This window comes from Hipposideros armiger, unplaced genomic scaffold (assembly GCF_001890085.2).
Source record: "Hipposideros armiger isolate ML-2016 unplaced genomic scaffold, ASM189008v1 scaffold_304, whole genome shotgun sequence".
Taxonomy (NCBI): Eukaryota; Metazoa; Chordata; class Mammalia; order Chiroptera; family Hipposideridae; genus Hipposideros; species Hipposideros armiger.
This window is the reverse complement of record NW_017731654.1, coordinates 211,600-230,874: the sequence shown is the minus strand read 5'-3', so window position 1 is coordinate 230,874 and position 19,275 is coordinate 211,600.

Below are 19,275 nucleotides of genomic sequence, written 5' to 3'. Positions count from 1 at the left end.
TAATGGAAAACAGAAGAAAGAATGGTATTTTTAGTGTACTTAAAGAAAATAACTGCCAATCTAGAATTCTAAACCCAGTGAAAATACCTTTCAAGAACAAAATTGAAATAAAGACATTTTCAAAATAGCAGAAACCAACAGTTTCACCACTAACCAATTTGCTAAAGAAAATACTGAAAAGAAAATTATCTCCAGTGCAACACCAGAAATGAAGAAAAGAATGAAAAGGAAAAAAAATGCAAATATGTAGATAAATCAAAATGAACATCAATTATATAGAACACTAATAATATTGCCTTATGGGGTTTTAAATATATATAGAATTAAAATACACAACAATACCACATGAGTTAAGTCAGCAATAAATGGAGTAAAGCTGTCCTAAGGTTTTTACATGGTACAGGAGAAAAATAAAATTACCAGTCAAATGAGACTTTGATAAATCAGTGAAGCACATTGTAATCTAGAGAGATCATTAAATACTAATAGGGCAGTAAATAACTTCCTACCAATGGAAAAATAGAGGTGAAATAATGTACATGTGAATATAGCTAAGAAATTCTAAAAAATAAAATGAGGGGAGATTTGTACAGATGAGGTGAGAAAAAATATTAAAGCTATATTTATTCAAATGATGTAGTGTAGTTGTAGGAATAGTGTTATGTTCTGAATATTTGTGTCCCTCCCTCTTATGTTCCTATTTTGAAACCTTAATTCCCAGTGTGATGGTGTTTGGAGATGGTGCCTTTGAGAGGTAATTAGGTCGTGAAGGTGGAACCACCATGATGGGATTAGTGTCCTTATAAGAAGACACAGGAAAGAACTTGCCCCCTCTCTCTCTGCTCTCTACCATGTGAGGACACAGCAAGAAGACAGCCAGTCTGTGAACCAGTCTGTGAACCAGGAAGAGGGCCCTCGCCAGAACCCAACCATGGTGGCATCCTAATCTCAAACTTCCTAGCCTCCAGAAGTGTGAGAAATTAATTTCTATTTTTTAAGCTATCTGCCTATGGTATTGTTCTAGCATCACAAATTGACTGAAGCAGATAGATGAACACATACTCACAGGCTGCAGACATGAAATAGATCTACAAACAGTTTTGTGTATATATGGCAATTTTATTTATAATGACAACAATAATAAAGGAAGTAGGAACTGTTCAAAGTGTTCTACTTTAAATAATTTAATACATGCATTTATAGTGGATGATAAAGTATTATTTGCTATAAAGACAGCATTTTGAATACCTAGGACAGAAGGGACTATTCAAAAAATAGTTTAAATGAGGTTCCTGTCAAGATGGCAGAGTAGGAAAACACTGTGCTCACCTTTTCCCATGACCACATCAAAATTATAACTAAATTATAAGACAATCAACCTGGAGAACCATCTGAAGACTAGCTTAACAGAAGTCCTATAACTAAGGATATGAAGAAGAAGCCATCTTGAGAATGGTAGGAGGGGCAGAATGGGCTGGCCCCACACCAGCATGTGGTGTTGAGAATCAGGAGAGATATCTCAGCTGCAGAGGACCCCCCCCACCAGAGGAATCAGGGACCCCAGCTCCACAATGGCTCCCCAGCCCAGGGCACCAGTGTGGGGAAGAGGGGCCCCATAACATCTGGCTGTGAAAATCATTGGGGATTCCAGGTCAAATGAAAAGCTACTGGAAAACCAGGCATCCACTTAAAGGGCCCAAGCATGGACTCATTTACTCACAGGCACTCACCCGGGGCTCCAGCAGAGGAACAGTGGCTAAGGGGTGCCAGAGACATATAGGGAGAGACTGATTGTATGGCTACAGGGTGAGGAATGGAGGAACAGCCTCCACTGTCCCTGTGTTGAGACTGCCTCCCACAGAACCAGCAGGCAGGCACCAACTTTCCTGTATTGAGCCTTCTCCCCACATGGCCAAATCTGAATCTGCATCAGCCTGGTGAACTCCACTCACTCAACCCTGATGACTCCCTGCCACACCCAACTCATGCACTGCTCGAGGCTCGTTTAGCAACTGAGCCTTATGAGCAGCCAGCAAGCGGCAGCTGACCTCAGGGTGCACTGGGTCTTTTGTTGAGCTGCCCCAGGCCCAGTACTGGTAACAATCACCCTCAGTTCCCAATGGGCCTCCCCCATGTGCCTCCAGGTCCAGCACAGGCAACTACCAATGCAAATCGCTTTGTGGTTCCTATCAGATAGCCCTGGGCTTGTCATAGGTAGTGGCTGACCTTGGCCTGCACAGTAGCCCCTTCCCAAAAGCCCCAGAAACAACACACCCAGTGGCAGCTTCAGATCATAACACAGCACTACCCAATTAGCCTCACAAGTGGCATGCCCAAAGGGTGGTCTCAGCAGGCACTAAAGCCTGCTGGAGTGACTCCCGCTCCATGGAATTAGCCCAGACACAGCAGCTTATTGGGCCCCACAGGACCATATAAGGCCATTCTGCCAAGTCTGGGAGACATAGCAGATCTACCTAATACATAGAAACAAACACAGAGAGGCAGCCAATATGAGGAAACAAAGAAACATGTCCCAAATAAAAGCACAGGAGAAAACTCCAGAAAAAGAACTAAATGAAACAGAGGTAAGCAATCTACCAGACACAGAGTTCAAAACGCTGGTTATAAGGATGTTCAAGGAACTCAGGGGAAGAGTAGATGAACTCAGTAAAAATTTTAACAAAGAGATAGGAAACATAAAAAAATGGAAACAAAAAAGAAACAGCAAAGGAAACCATCAACAAAACAAAAAGACAACCTACCAAATGGGAGAAGATATTTGCCAATGATACATCTGATAAGGGGTTAATATCCAAAATTTATAAAGGACTCATATAACTTAATACAAAAAAAAACAATTTAAAAATGGGCAGAAGAACTGAGTAAACATTTGTCCAAAGAGGACATACAGATGGCCAATAGACATATGAAAAGATGCTTAATGTCACTAAACATCAGAGGAATGCAAATTAAAACCATAATGAGATATCACCTCACATCTGTCAGAATGACTATCATCAAATCAACAAGTGTTGACAAGGATGTAGAGAAAAGAGAACCCTCAAACACTGTTGGTGCCATTGCAAATTGGTACAGCTACTATGGAAAACAGCATGGAGGTATTTCAAGAAATTAAAAATACAACTACCTTATGAACAAGCAATTCCACTTCGGGGTATTTATCCGAAGAAATCCAAAACACTAATTTGAAAAGATATATGCATCTTTATGTTCATTGCAACTTGGCTATTTATAATAGCCAAGATATGGAAACAACTTAAGTTCCCATCAATAAATGATTGGATAACGATTGTACATATGTACAATGAAATATTATTCAATCATAAAAAAGAGTGAAATATTATCTTTTGCGACAACATGGATGGACCTAAAGGGAACTATGCTAAGTGAAATAAGTGAGACAGAGAAAGACAAATACCATGTGATTTTACTTATACATGGGATATAAAAAATAAAATAAATGAACAAGCAAAGCAAATAGATTCATAGATATAGAGAACCAATTGATGTTTGCCAGATGGGAGAGGGGTTGGAGGGCTGGGTGAGAAAGTGAAAGGATTAAGAAGTACATGTGGGAGTGGAGTCAAGGGATTTGTAATAGATATGTATGATATTGGGGGGAAATGGGGCGGCGGATTGGGGGAGGGGGTTGTCACTTCGAGGGGTAAAAAGTATAACTATTGCACTGTGTTGTACAGCTGAAACTAATTCTAAAAAATGTGTATTTCATAATAAAAAGAAAAAAAAGAAGTACAAATTGGGAGTTACAAAATAGTCATGGGAATGTAAAGTACACCAAGGGAAATATAGTCAATAATATTGTAACAACTATGTATGATGCCAGGTGGGAACTAGACTTATCAGGGGGATCACTTTGTAAATTATATAAACGTCTAACCACTATGCTTTACGCCTGAAATTAATATAAAATAATATTGAATGTCAACTCTAATTAAAACATAAAAAAATAAGTTAGATGCATAACTTTTACTATACCAAAAATAAATCCCAGTTAGATTAAAAAGCTAAATATAAAAAAAAGAAGAAAGAAACTATAAAAGAGTTAGAATAAAACTGTAAAGTAATTCTTATAATTGGGTATTGAAAAGATTTTCCTAAAACAAGGCACAAAACCCAGAAGCCACATAATAAAAGATTAACATATTTAATCTCATAAAATTTTTAAAACACTTTGTTGAAAAATGACACCTTAAATACAAAGTTAAATTACAAGCAGCAAATTAGGAGACATTATATGAACACATTTAACACACAAAGAATTTATAGCCAGTATACATCAAGATCTTACACAAATCAATAAAAAAGACACACAGCACAATAAAAATTGGACAAATTACATGAATAGGCAATTCCCAGAAGAAAAATACAAATGCCAATAGCCGTATAAGAAAATGCACAGCTTCCACTAATCACCAGGGAAATGGAAATTAAAACAGTAATGAGATATGATTTTATACTCATTATATTGCCAAAAATTAAAAAGATTGATTACCAAACTATGGGGAAACAGGTGCTTTCAGATACCTGCTGGAAGCAGTGTGAACTTGGGAGGTCATTTGGAAGCCATCGGGCATCATCAAACAGTGTGTAAACGTGTATTCCCTTTACCCTCACAAGTTTGCTTCTGGAAACCCAAGCCTGAAGAAATACTAGTATATGGGCACAAAGATATAATACATTCAACAATAGTTGTACTATAGCAAAACTGCTGGGGGTTGGGAAATTCATACACATACCCATAGGAGAGAAGCTAGATAAATTAATGGAACAATGGGCTTTTCTGCGTATACTAAAGTAAAATAGTAGACTTTCATGTCCAGACACAGAAGAATGTCCAAGACATAGCATCCAGTAAAAATCACATTGAAAAAAAATTTGTATAGTATGATACCTCTTATGTTTATACACACACGTGCGCGCGTGCGCACACACACACACAAAGGACAAAAAGGACATTAGAAGAATGGACATCCAGATGTTGATGTAGGGGAGGGAGGCTGAACAATAAGCAAAGGAAGGGTGACTTTCATGTGTGAAAGAAATGTTTGCCCCAAACTGGGATTAAAGCGAACTGTGGGTTCAGCCTCTTGAGGGCGTGCTGGAGACATTTTCTGAGAGGTATGAGGGAAGGTGGGGCCATGAGCCTCTGAGAGCTGACGACACCCCAGGGTGAACAGGCTCCTTGTCAGCGATGAAGCCCTGTTGCTTGGAACATGCATTTAATAGCCCCTGATCGATTCGTTATCCTCTACTTCTCAGATATATGACTTGATACTTGTGATTAATGAATCATGTCTGATGATAGTTCCAAATTATCTATGTCACATGTCCCTTCTCTCAGGAGCAAATTTAACCTACTACTGAGAGGGATGTGATTTCCTTATGACCATGTGAGGTCAAACATCACGCTACGCAGCTAAGTGGCATAAGATGAGAAAGAGAGCTCTGTGTCGGGCTCAGAAGGTAAGTCCCAGCATGTTTGAACTCGTTCACTCTGTGCTATCTGCACTTGATCCTTCATTAATAAGCAATACGCTTTAACGTGGGTCTGGAAATTTTAACTTACTGTGGTTTGCTCTGTACTGTTTAAATCTTATAAAAGTGAGAACCTATTAACATAATACCCATGAAATCTATAATTATCTAAATAAATGTCCCCAACGTATAGCTTCTTATTAGATATCTTCTTAATCAGTAGATATTAAACAACTCATCTTAAAGTTCAGAAAACATTTTGATGTTAAAAATAGGATTTGCATTCAGAAAGGTGCTCTGGGCTTGTTCACATGTCTTCCACTGCTCTTCTAACGGTTGAGAGGGAGTGAGGTGGAAAGAGGATGGTGTGGAAATAACGGAATTTTCCGTTGTGGAGCATAAACCCCAAAAAAGGAAGGGCCATCACCAAAGCCAAGTTCATCCTGAAAAAATACACACCACACTGTCTTGGGTCCCTGCCACCACTCTGACTCGACCGGTGAGCAGATCATGTCTCCCTTCTGGGGCCCCCAGCACCCATGACTCCCTTCCTGGGCTGTGCTCACTGCCAAATCACCAGCCAGGTTGAAGCCAATTATTTCACTTCTGTCCACCAGCACCAGGGCAGCTAAATGTTGCCAGAGAAAAATCACTCTGAATGAACTGATTCCTTGCACTTTAAATTCATGCCTCTGACAAAATTCAAACAGGAGACAGGAGGGGGAGGACAGCCCTGGAGAAAACTGCTCTCTACATTTTCTCCACTTTAACCTCCTCCCACCCCCATTTCAGCCCATGAGGGCACCTCACTCTTCATGGAGGAATGAAAGAAAACCATCAACAGAAACTGTCTCCTCTTCCTTATGCCAGACCTGCTGGGATCCTCAACTCTGCCAGAGGCCATTGTGACCCGGACTTCATTTTCCCTTACTTTCTCCAGGAATTTGCTCTGCTCCTCTCCTGCATTTTACAAATTAAGCTCATTTTACCCCTCTGCTTAAAAGCTGCTGTGAATACCCTTCCTCTTAGAAAAACATCCTAAGTCCTTACTGTGACCTGCTGGAGAGTGGGGTCTGGCCGACTCTGAGATCACCTCAGCTGAGGCAGACAACTCCCACTCTGCCAGGGCATGGGTCTCTCTGCTTTTATGCCTAAGGACTCCTCTGCCCAGAGAACATGCCCAGTGTCACCAGGAATGACCCAGGAGCATGGAGAAGTTAGCTCCCTTGGAGACAGCCCTCAACCAGTGAAACATAGATGGGAGCAGATAAATCCCCAGCTCCTACATCTAAGTGGGACATCACTGTCGCTCAGAGGGTCCCTGCTGGATTGAGTTCCAGGTACCCACAGTGGTATCCCTTCACTAACACACATATTGTTGGCTTCTCTCCCTTCCCTGTCTCAGTTTCCCTGCCTCCTAAGTTTGCATCTTGAAGTCACCTCCCCTGTAAACTACCAGCACCCAAGTCCTTGTCATAGGGCCAAACCAGGATGCTCTCCTCACAATCAGAAAAGATCTGCATTTTCTTATATATTTTCTGTCTCTCCCCACCAGTCTGTAGAGTGGGCCAGGGGTCTTGTCTGTCTTGTTCATCACTGTGTCATCAGTGTCTGCACATCCTCAGTGCTCAAAAACTAATGAGTAGATGAATGAACCAGCTGAGGGAGTGTTCACACACACCCCAGCACACTACCTCTGGACACACATATGCACACACACATGGACGAGCACTCCCCAAGCTCTGCAGAGCCAGACATGCATCATTCTTTACCTAAACAGGTAACACCAAGTGCCAGGCCACCAATTCTTCCTTTTCATCTAAGTGTTAACAGCTTCCCTGAGGCCTCCTTGCCCAGGGGCCATGTTTCCCACTAAATAAACTCAAGCCTTTAAGAGGAAAGGAAAAAAAAAAGTTACTTGTGATTAACACTAGAACATGCCCCCATCCCCTAGTCTTTATCTCCTGAGTTCTTCACCCAAAGGACTTCAATCTGTTTTCCCAAAAGTCTTGATCTTCTTCTGAAATGTTCAGTTCAAGGCTGTCTGGTGTTCTTGAATTATCTCTATGCCCTAGACTCTAGTTTTACTCTGCTTGCACTCTTCATGTAAATGTGGTCTTACTGAACAAAACTCAATCTTAGGCCAACTCAGTATCTCACTTTGCTCTCAGCACTAGGGAGGTTATGCTCACAGCACCCAAACAGTGCCTGATACTCAGCAGATGCCCAATAAATATTCATTTAGTTCATTAAACAATATACTCCTTTGTAAAAGACGCTTCTGGTTGAGATATTACTTTTAGAAGTTAAATTCTTATATGCCTGGGCATGGTTTTCTTATTTATTCTGTGTTGGATTTACTGATATAAATAAATCTGTAAATATATGTCCTTACAACACATTTTGGAAATTCGGGCCATTATTTCTTCAAGAAGTTTTTATTCCATTTTCACCCTCTTGCACTTGTGGGACTCTAATTATTCATATGTTAACGATTTTGATTTTGCCCCACCCGTCCCTGAAGCTCTAGTGTTTTTTTCCAATCTTTGTTTCCTCTATTCTTCAGATTTAGTCATTTTTATTGATCTATCTTTAAGTTCACTGACTCTTCTGTTACCTCTGCTATATCGTTAAGTTCACACAGTGAATTTTTTATTTTAGATATTTATTTTCTGATTCTAGAATTCACATTTGGTTCTTTTCTTATAGTTTCAATAACTGTGCTGAGATTTCCCTTCTTTTTATTCATTATAAGCACATTTCCCATGTTTGTAACACCAGGGGTTCAAAAAAAATGTATACACATGACTTGTATTCATCTTATGTTATTGGTATATATTGAGTATTACAATTTTAATAGTTTTTTCCTTTCTTAAAAGTGTGTATACATTTTTTTGGCACCCTCTGTAGTTGCTGTAATGACTTTGATAATTCTGATATCGAGGTTATCTCAAAGTTGGCCTCCATTAATTGTCTTTTCTCTTGAGAATTGGTCCCTCTTTCCTGGTTCTTCATATGTCAAAGAATTTTGCATTGCATCTAAATTTTGTGGATTATGTTGTGGAGACTCTGTATTCTTCACATTCTTCAGAAGAGTGTAAATGTCTTTGTTCAACAGGCATCTAACTTGGTTAGACTCCAATTACAAACACTGTCTCTTCTGCTGTGGAAAGCATGTAAAATTTAATTTCAGTTCTTTTGGTCGTAGCTGTAAGCTGCTTTGCGTCTGAACGATGCATGCATTGTTCTGGGATCAGCCAGAGACTTGGGCAGAGTTTATCTACAGAATTTGGGGTGCCCCTCTCTGATTTTCTCCTTTCCAGAATTCCCCTCTCACTTTCCAGCAGCTGTCCTCCAGCTCTGTCCCCCAGTTCTTCAGGCTGGAAAGATGCTGGTTTTCTCTCAGAGTTTTCATTACACTACACTACATCATGGCTTCAGTTTCCCTCAGATAAAAAGTCATAAAAATGGGAATCTCATCTCACACCACTCCCTTCTTCCAAATTTCAAATACCCTATAAAACCTGCCTGCTTTTGTTCACTCCTCAGAGCCTTCAGAGTTTTCATTTTACCTAGAGTTTGTGGTTATTATCCGAAGGAGCATTAGTCAGTCTGTTAGGCACTTACTCCACCATACTAGAAGAGAACATAATTGACAAATTGACTTTAGAGTAATATTCAACATATCAGTTTTTTTATACTGGTAGTGCAGACTCAAGAGCCAAAAAACAAACAAACAAAACAAATAAAACAAACAAAAAAACTAATTGGTAACCAAAAAATAAAGGCAAATGTATAGAGGAAAGGTATATTGAGAAACTTTCAACTGAAGAATGTTACAGCAACATGGAAAGAAATTCTGGAATTTCCTTGCAGTCAAGGAAACAAGGGTAATTACATGGATATCATATGCTTCAGAGGTCAATAATAGAAAACTACAAGCTCTCTAAGGAATTTGCTTTCCTGGTCCTGAACTCATTGGAGTGACAGGCTCTCCTGTCGGTAGTGATGTTCACGTACATAAAGTTACTCCTGGTATTTAAAGATTAAATGAAATAATTCAGGTCAAGACTTTCCCATAGTGCACATAGAGAGCAATGATGATGATATGATGATAATGGTGATGATGATGATGGTGATGGTGGTGGTGGTGGGGGGGGGATGGTGGTAAAATAAATTCTATATTTATCTTTTCTTTGTAAAGGAGAACCATTTTCAACTACTGACAGATTTTAACCTAATACTCAGTAACTCTTAAGTCAGAATGTCGAATGTCACTCACTTAAGCATCTCTAGTGTGAAACTGTCTCCCCAGAACCAGCAAAGTCAGCATCCCAAAGGCAGAATGTTATCTGCTTTCTGGCCAGGGTTTGGGCATCAGCCTCCCAGTGTCTCAGACATTTCAACAGGGCAAGCTCTCAGGAGAGGCCTGGGGAGCGGTACTGGGAAGGGCCTCTGGGATCTTCCACTCAATCTCCATATAAGTGCCGGTGCTATGTTCTGAGGAATTAATCAGGGAGGCAATGATCTGGAGAAGGCACTTGGGGAAGAAAGGAAGAATGATGCACAGCAATTAGCCTGGCGGGTGACAGATGCCAAGGCAGGCAGGGCCTGGGAAGCCACACACAGCCCCAAGCTCCTCAGGACCTCCTCCACCTCCACCCAGGGGCCACCAAAAGGGTCCCTAGGCACTCATCTGGGTCTCCACTGGCTGCGGGGGAGGTCACCCTGCATAGGACCATCATATTCCCTCGTTCATGCCCCTCGATGTGAGAGTCAGCTGGCTGAGCAAGGGTTAGTCTGTGTTTGAGGTCAGGGCTTAATCCATGACTGCAGTTAGAATTTAGGCTGAGGTCATGGGCCAAGGTCAGTATGTGGTAAGTATGAAGAGTAAGTAGATGGCAAAAACCAGGGCTCAGCCTGTGGATCTCTCTGTGACCAGAACAAAGACCCCATTTATGTTTCTTGTCAGCGCTTAGCTGAGAGTAGAGTCAGGGGACTGGGGACCCCTGTTAGAAACTGGCACCTCTAAACTTCCTTCAGTCACGGAGGATGTCAGCACTGTGGGGGAGCTCTGGTGCGCACCACTCAGATTTCTCGTGTGCCGTGTGCTGTATCTCTCAGGTGACTGCCATCTGAGAAAACTGCATCAGAACTGCTTCAGGGTATTTGGTTAAAATGCAGATGTTGCAGCCCCACACAATAACCCACTGAACCTAGAAAGCTGCGTTTCAATGCGTTCCCCCACTGCATTGCACACTGAGCTTTGAGACGCTCTGCTTTAAATCTCCCAAGGTGTTCCTTCCAAGTGCTCACCAAAGCTACGTTTCTCACAGCCCAGGGCATCTACTGGGTTGTTGGAAAAGTCATGATGTATGTTTTCTATGTTTTTAGTTGCAAAAATGCATCATGACTTTTCCAACAACCCAATACATGCCATCCTGACCTCCTTCTCCACTGAGAGCTCCAGGCTATAGCAGGTGCAGCCCTCAAGGCCGGGGAACAGTAGATGAACTGCAGAAGCTGATTATTTCCTCCTTGAATGGTAGGGAATGGTGGTGCCTTAAGGAGCTGACCTGGTTGGCTTTCCCCAGTCACAAGCAGCAGATCCTACATGATAGTAACAGTGATAATGGCAGCAGCTCACATTTATGGACCGTGTACTATGTGCCAGGCAGATAGTAATGCATGAGCTATGTGTATTACTCATTTAATCCCCTATAGCAGCCTTTGAGATAGGTATTATCATTGTTTCAATTTCACAGATGAGGAAACTCAAGCCCGGAGAGGCTCAGAAACCTGACCAGGGCCATATGACTAAAGAAAGGCAGAGCCAGGACTGAGCCCAGACAGTCTGACTCCTGAGCACACCCCGTTACTCACAATGCTCTAGGCCAGGGGTCGGCAAACTTTTGAGATGGAAGAGCCAATCCTGCCCCTCACAACAATTTAAAAATTATTCGAGAGCCCTAAAACAAATGAAATCACCATTACATGAATCATATCCTTTAAAAATTGTATAAATGAAGCTATGATAGTTTTATTTTCGTTTTCAATTGTACTTCAGAGCCACATGTACGTACCCAAAGAGCTGCATGTGTCTCGTGAGCCGCAGTTTGCCGACCCCTGCTCTAGGCTATAGCAAACAGTCCATGCTAGTGTTCCCTAAAAATGTGGCTGCTTATTAAAACACACATTATAATAAGCACTGTCTCAAATCACTCCAACTGTTATTCTCCCATATTGTTTGATCAAACTCTAAATGTATCTTATGTTTTTGTCTTTTCTTCATCTGAATTTCTTGAAGATGTGAGACAAATCAGTCCTTGAACCCCATTTCTGAATGTGGAACGAGACGTGTATGCACCTTCTATCATGTATCTCCAGTGGCTGCCAGCCTTCCCCTGCCTCAACCACCCGGCTATCTGCAACATGGCTTTTCAAGGGCAGGACCGGGAAGCCGTCCTTGCTGTCCTCACGCACAGGCCTGGGAGAGTCTCCTCGTCTGACCTGGCATTTTATACCCATCATACACCTCTTGCAGAAACGGCTTGCTAAAGAAATGTTGCTCTTTTTTTCCCCTGAATATTTGAAAATACTTGGACATAATTGGGATTTACAGGGGTTTTCCTCAAAATCTAGATCACCCAAATGGGTAGCTGAGTTCACCACTGCAAAGTTCATGCGTAGTCAATTGGAATCTGGTAGGGCTTCTAGAGGGGGAAGAAAATGCCATTGTTTCATTTGTTAAATGTACATGTTCAAGTCCAGTTAACATATACGCTTTTTGAAAAACTCAAGCGACTCAGATGGGCTTATGATGAGAAGCTCCCCCAAATCCTCCTCACCCCTCAGGCACATTGTAGAGACTCAGTAAATTCATGGTGGTTAAAACTTTAATGTTTCTGGCCTTTCAGAGCCCAATGGGATAAAGATGAGAGCTTTTTCTCACTCACGTCATCCAGCACCTACTCGTGAAGCAGGGTGCTTGCTGCCATGTGGGGCACAGACGGAATACAAATCAATCAAATATATTCCCACCTTGAAACAGTGTCTGTCTAGGGGGTGGTGGGTTGAACATTGAGATAGGTCATTATAATGCCAGAAAGAAGGAAATAACTGGCAACATAACAATACAAGTGAGCATATTAAAAATCTGGGACAAAGTCAGGGGCCCAGGGTGGGAGGGTGGGAGTTGCAGAGTGGGGGGTGGAGTGGGAATGGGGTCCTGGGCACCTACATTTCAGCTAGACCTGGAAGAATAATAAGGGAAAAAATGAGCAAGCTTATGCACATGGGAAATTGCTGGATGTTGAGCCTGTGGAGTCCAGACCAGGAAGAGGCAGTAATTCCATGGCCTTTAGCCTGCAGGCCCCGAGAAGCCATATTTCAAGGTGCCTCGGTTTCCTCATCTGTAGGATGAGGAAAGAATCCTACTGCTCAGAACTACATGAGGTAATTCATGTGGGGCACTTAGCCCAGTGGCTGGAAAATAATAAGCTCCAAAGATCTTAGCTAATAATGATACCTCCCACCCCAAGCACCCCACCCACCCCAGATATTCCCAACTGCACTCTCTTTTCCCTCCAAGCTTAAGGCATGGGATTGTCCCACCAAGATCCTCATCTGCATTAAATGAGATGCTGGTGTCTGGAAGGAGCTGGCATCTGAGAACAGCCAGAGCTTGTGCTCTAGGAGAGCTGCTTTGAGGTGTACTCTGCTCAGGACCCCCACCTACAGGACAACTGCCTCCCCAGGGACAATCAGTTTGGGGCTTCCAAAAGCAGGCTGCACAGTGTTCGCTGGTCCTCTTAGGACCCCTCAGGTGGTATCTGCACATTTAAACATTCTCTCTGCTGTAGCTCAATAGAGGCTGGTTGGAAGGGTTTGGGCTCCATGGATTTGCAGTCTTTAACCAATGTCTTTTTATCAGGATTGCAGGGTTGGCCTCAAACCAGAGCTCCAGGTGTGTGTCTCTGTGAGTCAAGGCTGCCCTGTGTTACCTCAGCATGGCGCAAGGAGGGAGAGATTGAATTCTAGGGCTGGCAAGTCCCTAAAGGTGGCCTAGTCAGGTCAGTGTTTCTATGACTGACTCATGGCTTTAAGATCTCATCTAAGAGCTTGTCTAACATCTGTTAGCATGCCTCCAGCAACAGGGTTCTCACCACCACTCCAAGCACCTCATTCCATAAGTGAACAACTCAGATTGAGGCAAATCCTTTATGTTGAGCTGAAACCTATCCTTCTTGGGAAGGGTTAATGAGACAATCACAAGGCCTTCCTTGTTGAGCATTCCTCTTCTCCCACTCTGCCTAGAAGCATTAATTCCATTTTCAAATGGTCAGCCCTAAGGAATGAACTTTAAAAGGCTTAAAGCAAGGTAGGTTAATTAAAATCTCTGATCAAAGCCCCATAAACAGCATAAAACTTCTCTCTCTTAATTATCCTAGATGGTCTCACAAGCATTAAAGCCAAAGGGGAGACTATAAAGAGGCTGGGAGGTGGGGTGGGAGGAGAATATCCAGAGTGTAACAGCCACCAGGATGGAGCCACCATATTGATGCGCTCATCAGCTCACCATGCCAAGGAATACTAGAGAAGCAGAGAAACCTATCCTTGCTTATGTAACAGTTACTTACCCAGCACTTCCTGTGCCAGTTGTTCCACTAGTTTCTGGGAGTGGAGCACAAGAAAAAAGACCCAGACCCTGCCACTGAAGAAGTGCCAGGGTCTCATGGAAAGACTAAGAGTTGATACTTGCAATACGATGTGATAAGCACTACTGAGCTCAGGAGTGTAGGAGCGCCTAACCCAGGCTGGGAAGGTCAAGGAATACTTCCCAAGATGGTGACCTTGAGCTGGGACAAGAAGAATGTGGTAGAAACAGTCAGGAGAAAGTCAAGAGCAAGTTACAGGCTGAGTGAAGAGGTCTGGAGGTGAGAACCAGCCAGGTTTGGTCAAGTCGAGGTGGGCAGTGGTGAGAGATGAGACCACAGAGCTAAGCATGATTATGGGGACCCAATCATGAGGCACGCTGGGCTAAGGACAGTTTCTGAAGGCAGTGGGCAATCATCATCTGGGCAAAGTCTTGCTATTTGGTGGGAGAATGGGCTGGAAGGGGGTGAGCCAGGAGGCAGGAAGTCCAGGTTGTTGATGTTGTCCAGGTGAGAGAAGGTGCTGCCCAGTTAGGCAATGGGTGATGAGAAGTGGATGGACTCAAAGGTGTTTGGTACAAGACAGAAGGGTGACTGCCAGGCTTCTGTATTAGGTGTCTGGGTGGGTGGTGATGATACTCACTGAACTGGTGAACAGAGGGGGAGATCAGGTTGAAGGTTGGGAGAGATTACAAGTTTAATTTTAGACTCTGAGTAAGATGGGCCTGTGATCTCATCACACCCCCACCTCTCCCATCCACTCACACCCAACTAAACCCTCACTGACTTCCCACATGTTTTAAAATAAAGTCCAAATTGCTCAGGAGGCCTTCAAGGAAGGCAGTGCTCAACATGGCCCAGGGCTCTCCCTGAAGCCCCATCCTGTGCACTCTCTTCCTCACTAACTGCTTTCCAGCCACAAGGACTTCTGTCTGACCTGCAAGTGTCCCAGGCTTCTTCCTACCTCACAGCCTTCTTGCATTCTGTTCCCGATGTCTGGAATGCTCTTTCTCTCATCCTTTCCTGATGCGACCCGCGCACCAACCAAGCGTTCCTGACTCATCAGCCAGGAACCCACCGAAAGGTTACCTGAGAGGACTGGGTGGGAGACTTAGAAAAGAAAGAAACTAGAGACGAAAGCTGGGAACAGGAGGTCCACCCAATGCTGATGGCAGAGAGTGGCCTCGTTTATTATTTGTATACAGCTTTTATAGCAAAAGTAACTTTCCTAGGGTAGGGGGCTTTTGGGACCTTGAGGGGGTAGCCCCCTCCTCTCAGGGAACAAATTCCTTGGAAGCAATCTTTCCGAAGCGAGACAAAACAAAATATAGCAAGCAGAAACTGTTAACAGGATGGCCTTCCACTCTGTAGCTTTCAAGGCTATTGGTTGCTTTCTCCTCAGCGGCCAACCTTCCCACACTGCTCACCCGGGCCTGAGAGCCTGTCAGCCTGCCAGCTTTCAGGTTTAACCCTTACTGCAGACCTCCAGCTCCCTACACTTTCCCCTCAGTCATTCTCCAGGCCTCACTTTCATCATCTCTTTCACAGGGAAACCTCCCCTGAACCGACCCGAACAAAGACTAGATAGCTGGCTAAATGCACAGAACCCCTAGCCCCACTCCACCCCATCCCCAGAGTCTCGCTCAGCAGCTCATGGGGAGCTCAAGAATCTGCATTTTCAGAAAACATGCCAGGTGGTTTTAAAACATATACTCCCTAGGCCGAGATCTGAGAAGCATTTCATGACAATATGCTGTCTCACCTAGCAGTAATTCTCAACCATTAAGTAATGTGTGATAGCATGAGAGGGCAGCTGTGGAGGCTTCAACTGCACCCTCCATGCTCCATAGTCTCTAGTCCACTATTAACATACATGTCAAGTATTAACATAACATTATATGTTAATTGTAATAACCGCTTTTTATGTGGAAAGTTCATGCTTTTGTAAAATGTAATCTAATGTAAAATGTAAATAAGAGCATCCTTAGGAAACTCTGCTATTTTTATTGATCTTTATTAACATGCAATCCAAGTAAAAATAATGTACTTTCTAAGGAATGCAATTTAAAGGGAATATCCTGACCCTCACTCCTTTCAACCAGGTTGTTCTCCTTAAGCCTCCTGTGTACAGAAATTTTGACATGATGTTGAAATGTATTTGAGCCTTGTGCTCTAGGAAAACAGGACAGTTAAGAACCCGCACCCCCTCACCCTCATGGTCAGGGAAACAAATGGCTTACTGCAAAGACCCACCCTATTCCACGTGACTTAGACAAGACTTGCAAATGATCGCCCTTGTTTACCTATGACAAGGTCAGACACAGACCCTCCAAATTTCCATTCTTTGTCTCCTAAATGATTAGCTGACGTATTTGTCTTCCTGAAACTAGTTAGACACAGAGATAATTGATTCCTGTTCAACTGCCCAACTGAGACTCCCCCTGACGACAAAAACAATCCCAGTTGTTAATATTCCCCGCCCATAACATGGCTACTCCTCCCTATAAAAATCCAAGGCAAAACCATCCTAGTGACACCTTCTGGTCTTCAGATCTGGGAGCTTTTCTTATTGCATAAATAAAATCAGCCTCTTTACATGGTTGCTTTGGTCTTTGACAGGCACCAGCATTGTTAGAATCTATATTCTGGGTAGTTGACTGACTGCCAAAGTCAGAACAAGTATTGGGGTTGAGGTTACAATGTGGCTTCCAATTGGACCACTGGTTATTATCCAGGGAGTTTGTGTCCACGGGCCAAGGGCCATGTGAGCCCTTCTCTGAGCATGAACAAATGAGAGGAGCATGGTACAGCAGGGAATCATGGGAGGGAAGGGGTCACCAGACCCAGAAAAGCAGGGGTCAAAGCCTCAGAAACTCTCAGGGCAGGTCCATCTCTCAGCATCCTGCAGCCTGTGTGAGAGCTGTGTGGCCACTTCCTTTGGCAGCCACAGATCAAGGGGAAATCAAAGCTTTCCTGAATCACCACTTTCCTGCCTCAAATCCTTTTTTGCTTCTGCACGTAGAAGACTACAGTGTTAAAAGATAAACCAAGGCATATTTAAATTTTTAAGAGTTTATTTAAGCAAAAATCTATTTAAATTTGCCAACACCGACCAGAAATTGTTAGGAGTGCTCCACTCACCGGAGTTAGGGGAAAAACTTTTATAGAGAAAATATGGAAGCAAAGCAAGGAAATTACTTGATTGGCTATAGCTCAAGCAGTTGTCTTATTTGGGAGAGCCCAGTTGGTTATTTGAGATTTGTTGTGTTTAGGTTTTGATTTCTTAACCTTGAGGCATCACAGAGTTAGGTTTTCATTTGTTTACATACACTGCCAAGGCATAAGAACCACCTCAGTTGAATGGCCTCCTTGTTTAATGTAACAGCAGCCATCAATGGAAGGTTCTTGTGAATGATATTTACTCTGCCACCTCCTGGTCTGTGCTTATGCTGCTTCCCCCACTTCAGATAGGCTTGCTCCCGTCTCTGCAGGTCTCACTCACCCTTCTAGGACTGACTCAAATGCCCCCTATTCTAGGAAGCCCTCCTGGCTATTCCCTTATCTGAAATCTAGGGAGCGCTCCTTCTCTAGGACTCAGCTCTCCAGCTGTGCTGCAGTGTAACCTTTACCAACACCATTTAGTCCTGTGAAGCAGCACTGCAAAGTGGGAAACAGGCAGGTCTTGGAACCAAGATGTAGGTTCATATCCCCACTTAACTCCTGGTTACCCTGTGGCCTCTTGCAAGTTGTTCGATACCCACTGAGCCTCTGTTTCCTTGTCTATAAAATGAAGATAACAATCACCCTGGAACCCCGAGGGATCTGGTTGGAACACAGATTCAGGTTCTGTCTGATGTCCCGTTATTTCTAAAAAGGTCTCAGGTGATGTTGTTGCTACTGGTCCAGGACCACACTTCCAGCAGCGAGACATAATATATTTGATTCCTGTGAGGAACACAGTGTTCTAAAGGGCTGGGCCCACAGCAGGGGCTCAAAAAGTGGAGGCTTTATTAACACTACTATTATCTCTATCACCAGTACCTGACATGCAGCAGGTGCTGGGAATATGGTCACTAGTATCTTTATGTGTTATCTCCCCTGCTACCTGGCCGGTGTCCTGAGGGCAGGGTATGCGCCTCATTCTTCCATCAAATGCCTTGCACATAGAAAGCAAAAGTATGCAGCTGTGAAAGAAGAAAAAAATAGTTTCTATCAAGTTTTTTTGGGGGGGTCTATTCTGGGGAGAGCCCTGTCTCCTGAGTTCTACGCTTATATGCAGAAAATCATGGTCAAGGAGGGGTTCCCAGCTACTGCCTGCCCCACCCCCAACAACCTTGTCCTGTGAAAGGAGTGCAGGCTTCCTTCAGAAGCTTCCCTCCTCTGAGGCCAGTTTCTGATGAAAATGAGCTCTCTGTCTCAGCGCATTTGCAAGCTGAGGGAAACAGTTGGTTTCATAACCTTGGTGGGGGAGGGGATTGAAAGGAGGGGGTGGAGGGATGGAAGACAACGGAGTCTCCATTTATCAGAGACCCCAGGAAGCTAGCTGTAAATCATATGTTCTAACATATTGGTCTTTGACAGGCTCCAGCAACTGAGGAAAACCCTCTCTCTCATGCACTGGCTGAGGCTGAGTTAATGAGGACCTGCTCTGCCTACTGCCTGGGGGCTGAGTCATCCTCCCCTGGCCCCTGCAGGGGTCCATCTGCAGAGCCTCCAACTCAGGCCTGTCAACCCAGCTGAGGAGGACTTCACACCCAGCTGAGAACATCCTCTGCCTCCAAGGCCCCCTGATATGCAGACGTGAGTCCCTGGTGTTCACAGACCCTCATGTCCAGTGACAGAGCCCACCTTTGTTTCCCAGGTATCTAGAGCCCTTCTACCTTCAAGGACAGGGAGATTAACCTGTCCTTAAGTCTATTGCCCCAGGGATGGGGAGGACAGTCACAGCCTGGGACAGTAGTTCTCTGTCCTGGTTACACATTAGGATGTCTAAAAATATACAGATGTCAGGCCGGCCAAGTGGCACATTGGTTAAGAGCTGGCTTGGGATGCCAGAGGGCCCCAGTTCGGATCCCACATATGAGGGCCAGTGACACTGCCCTCT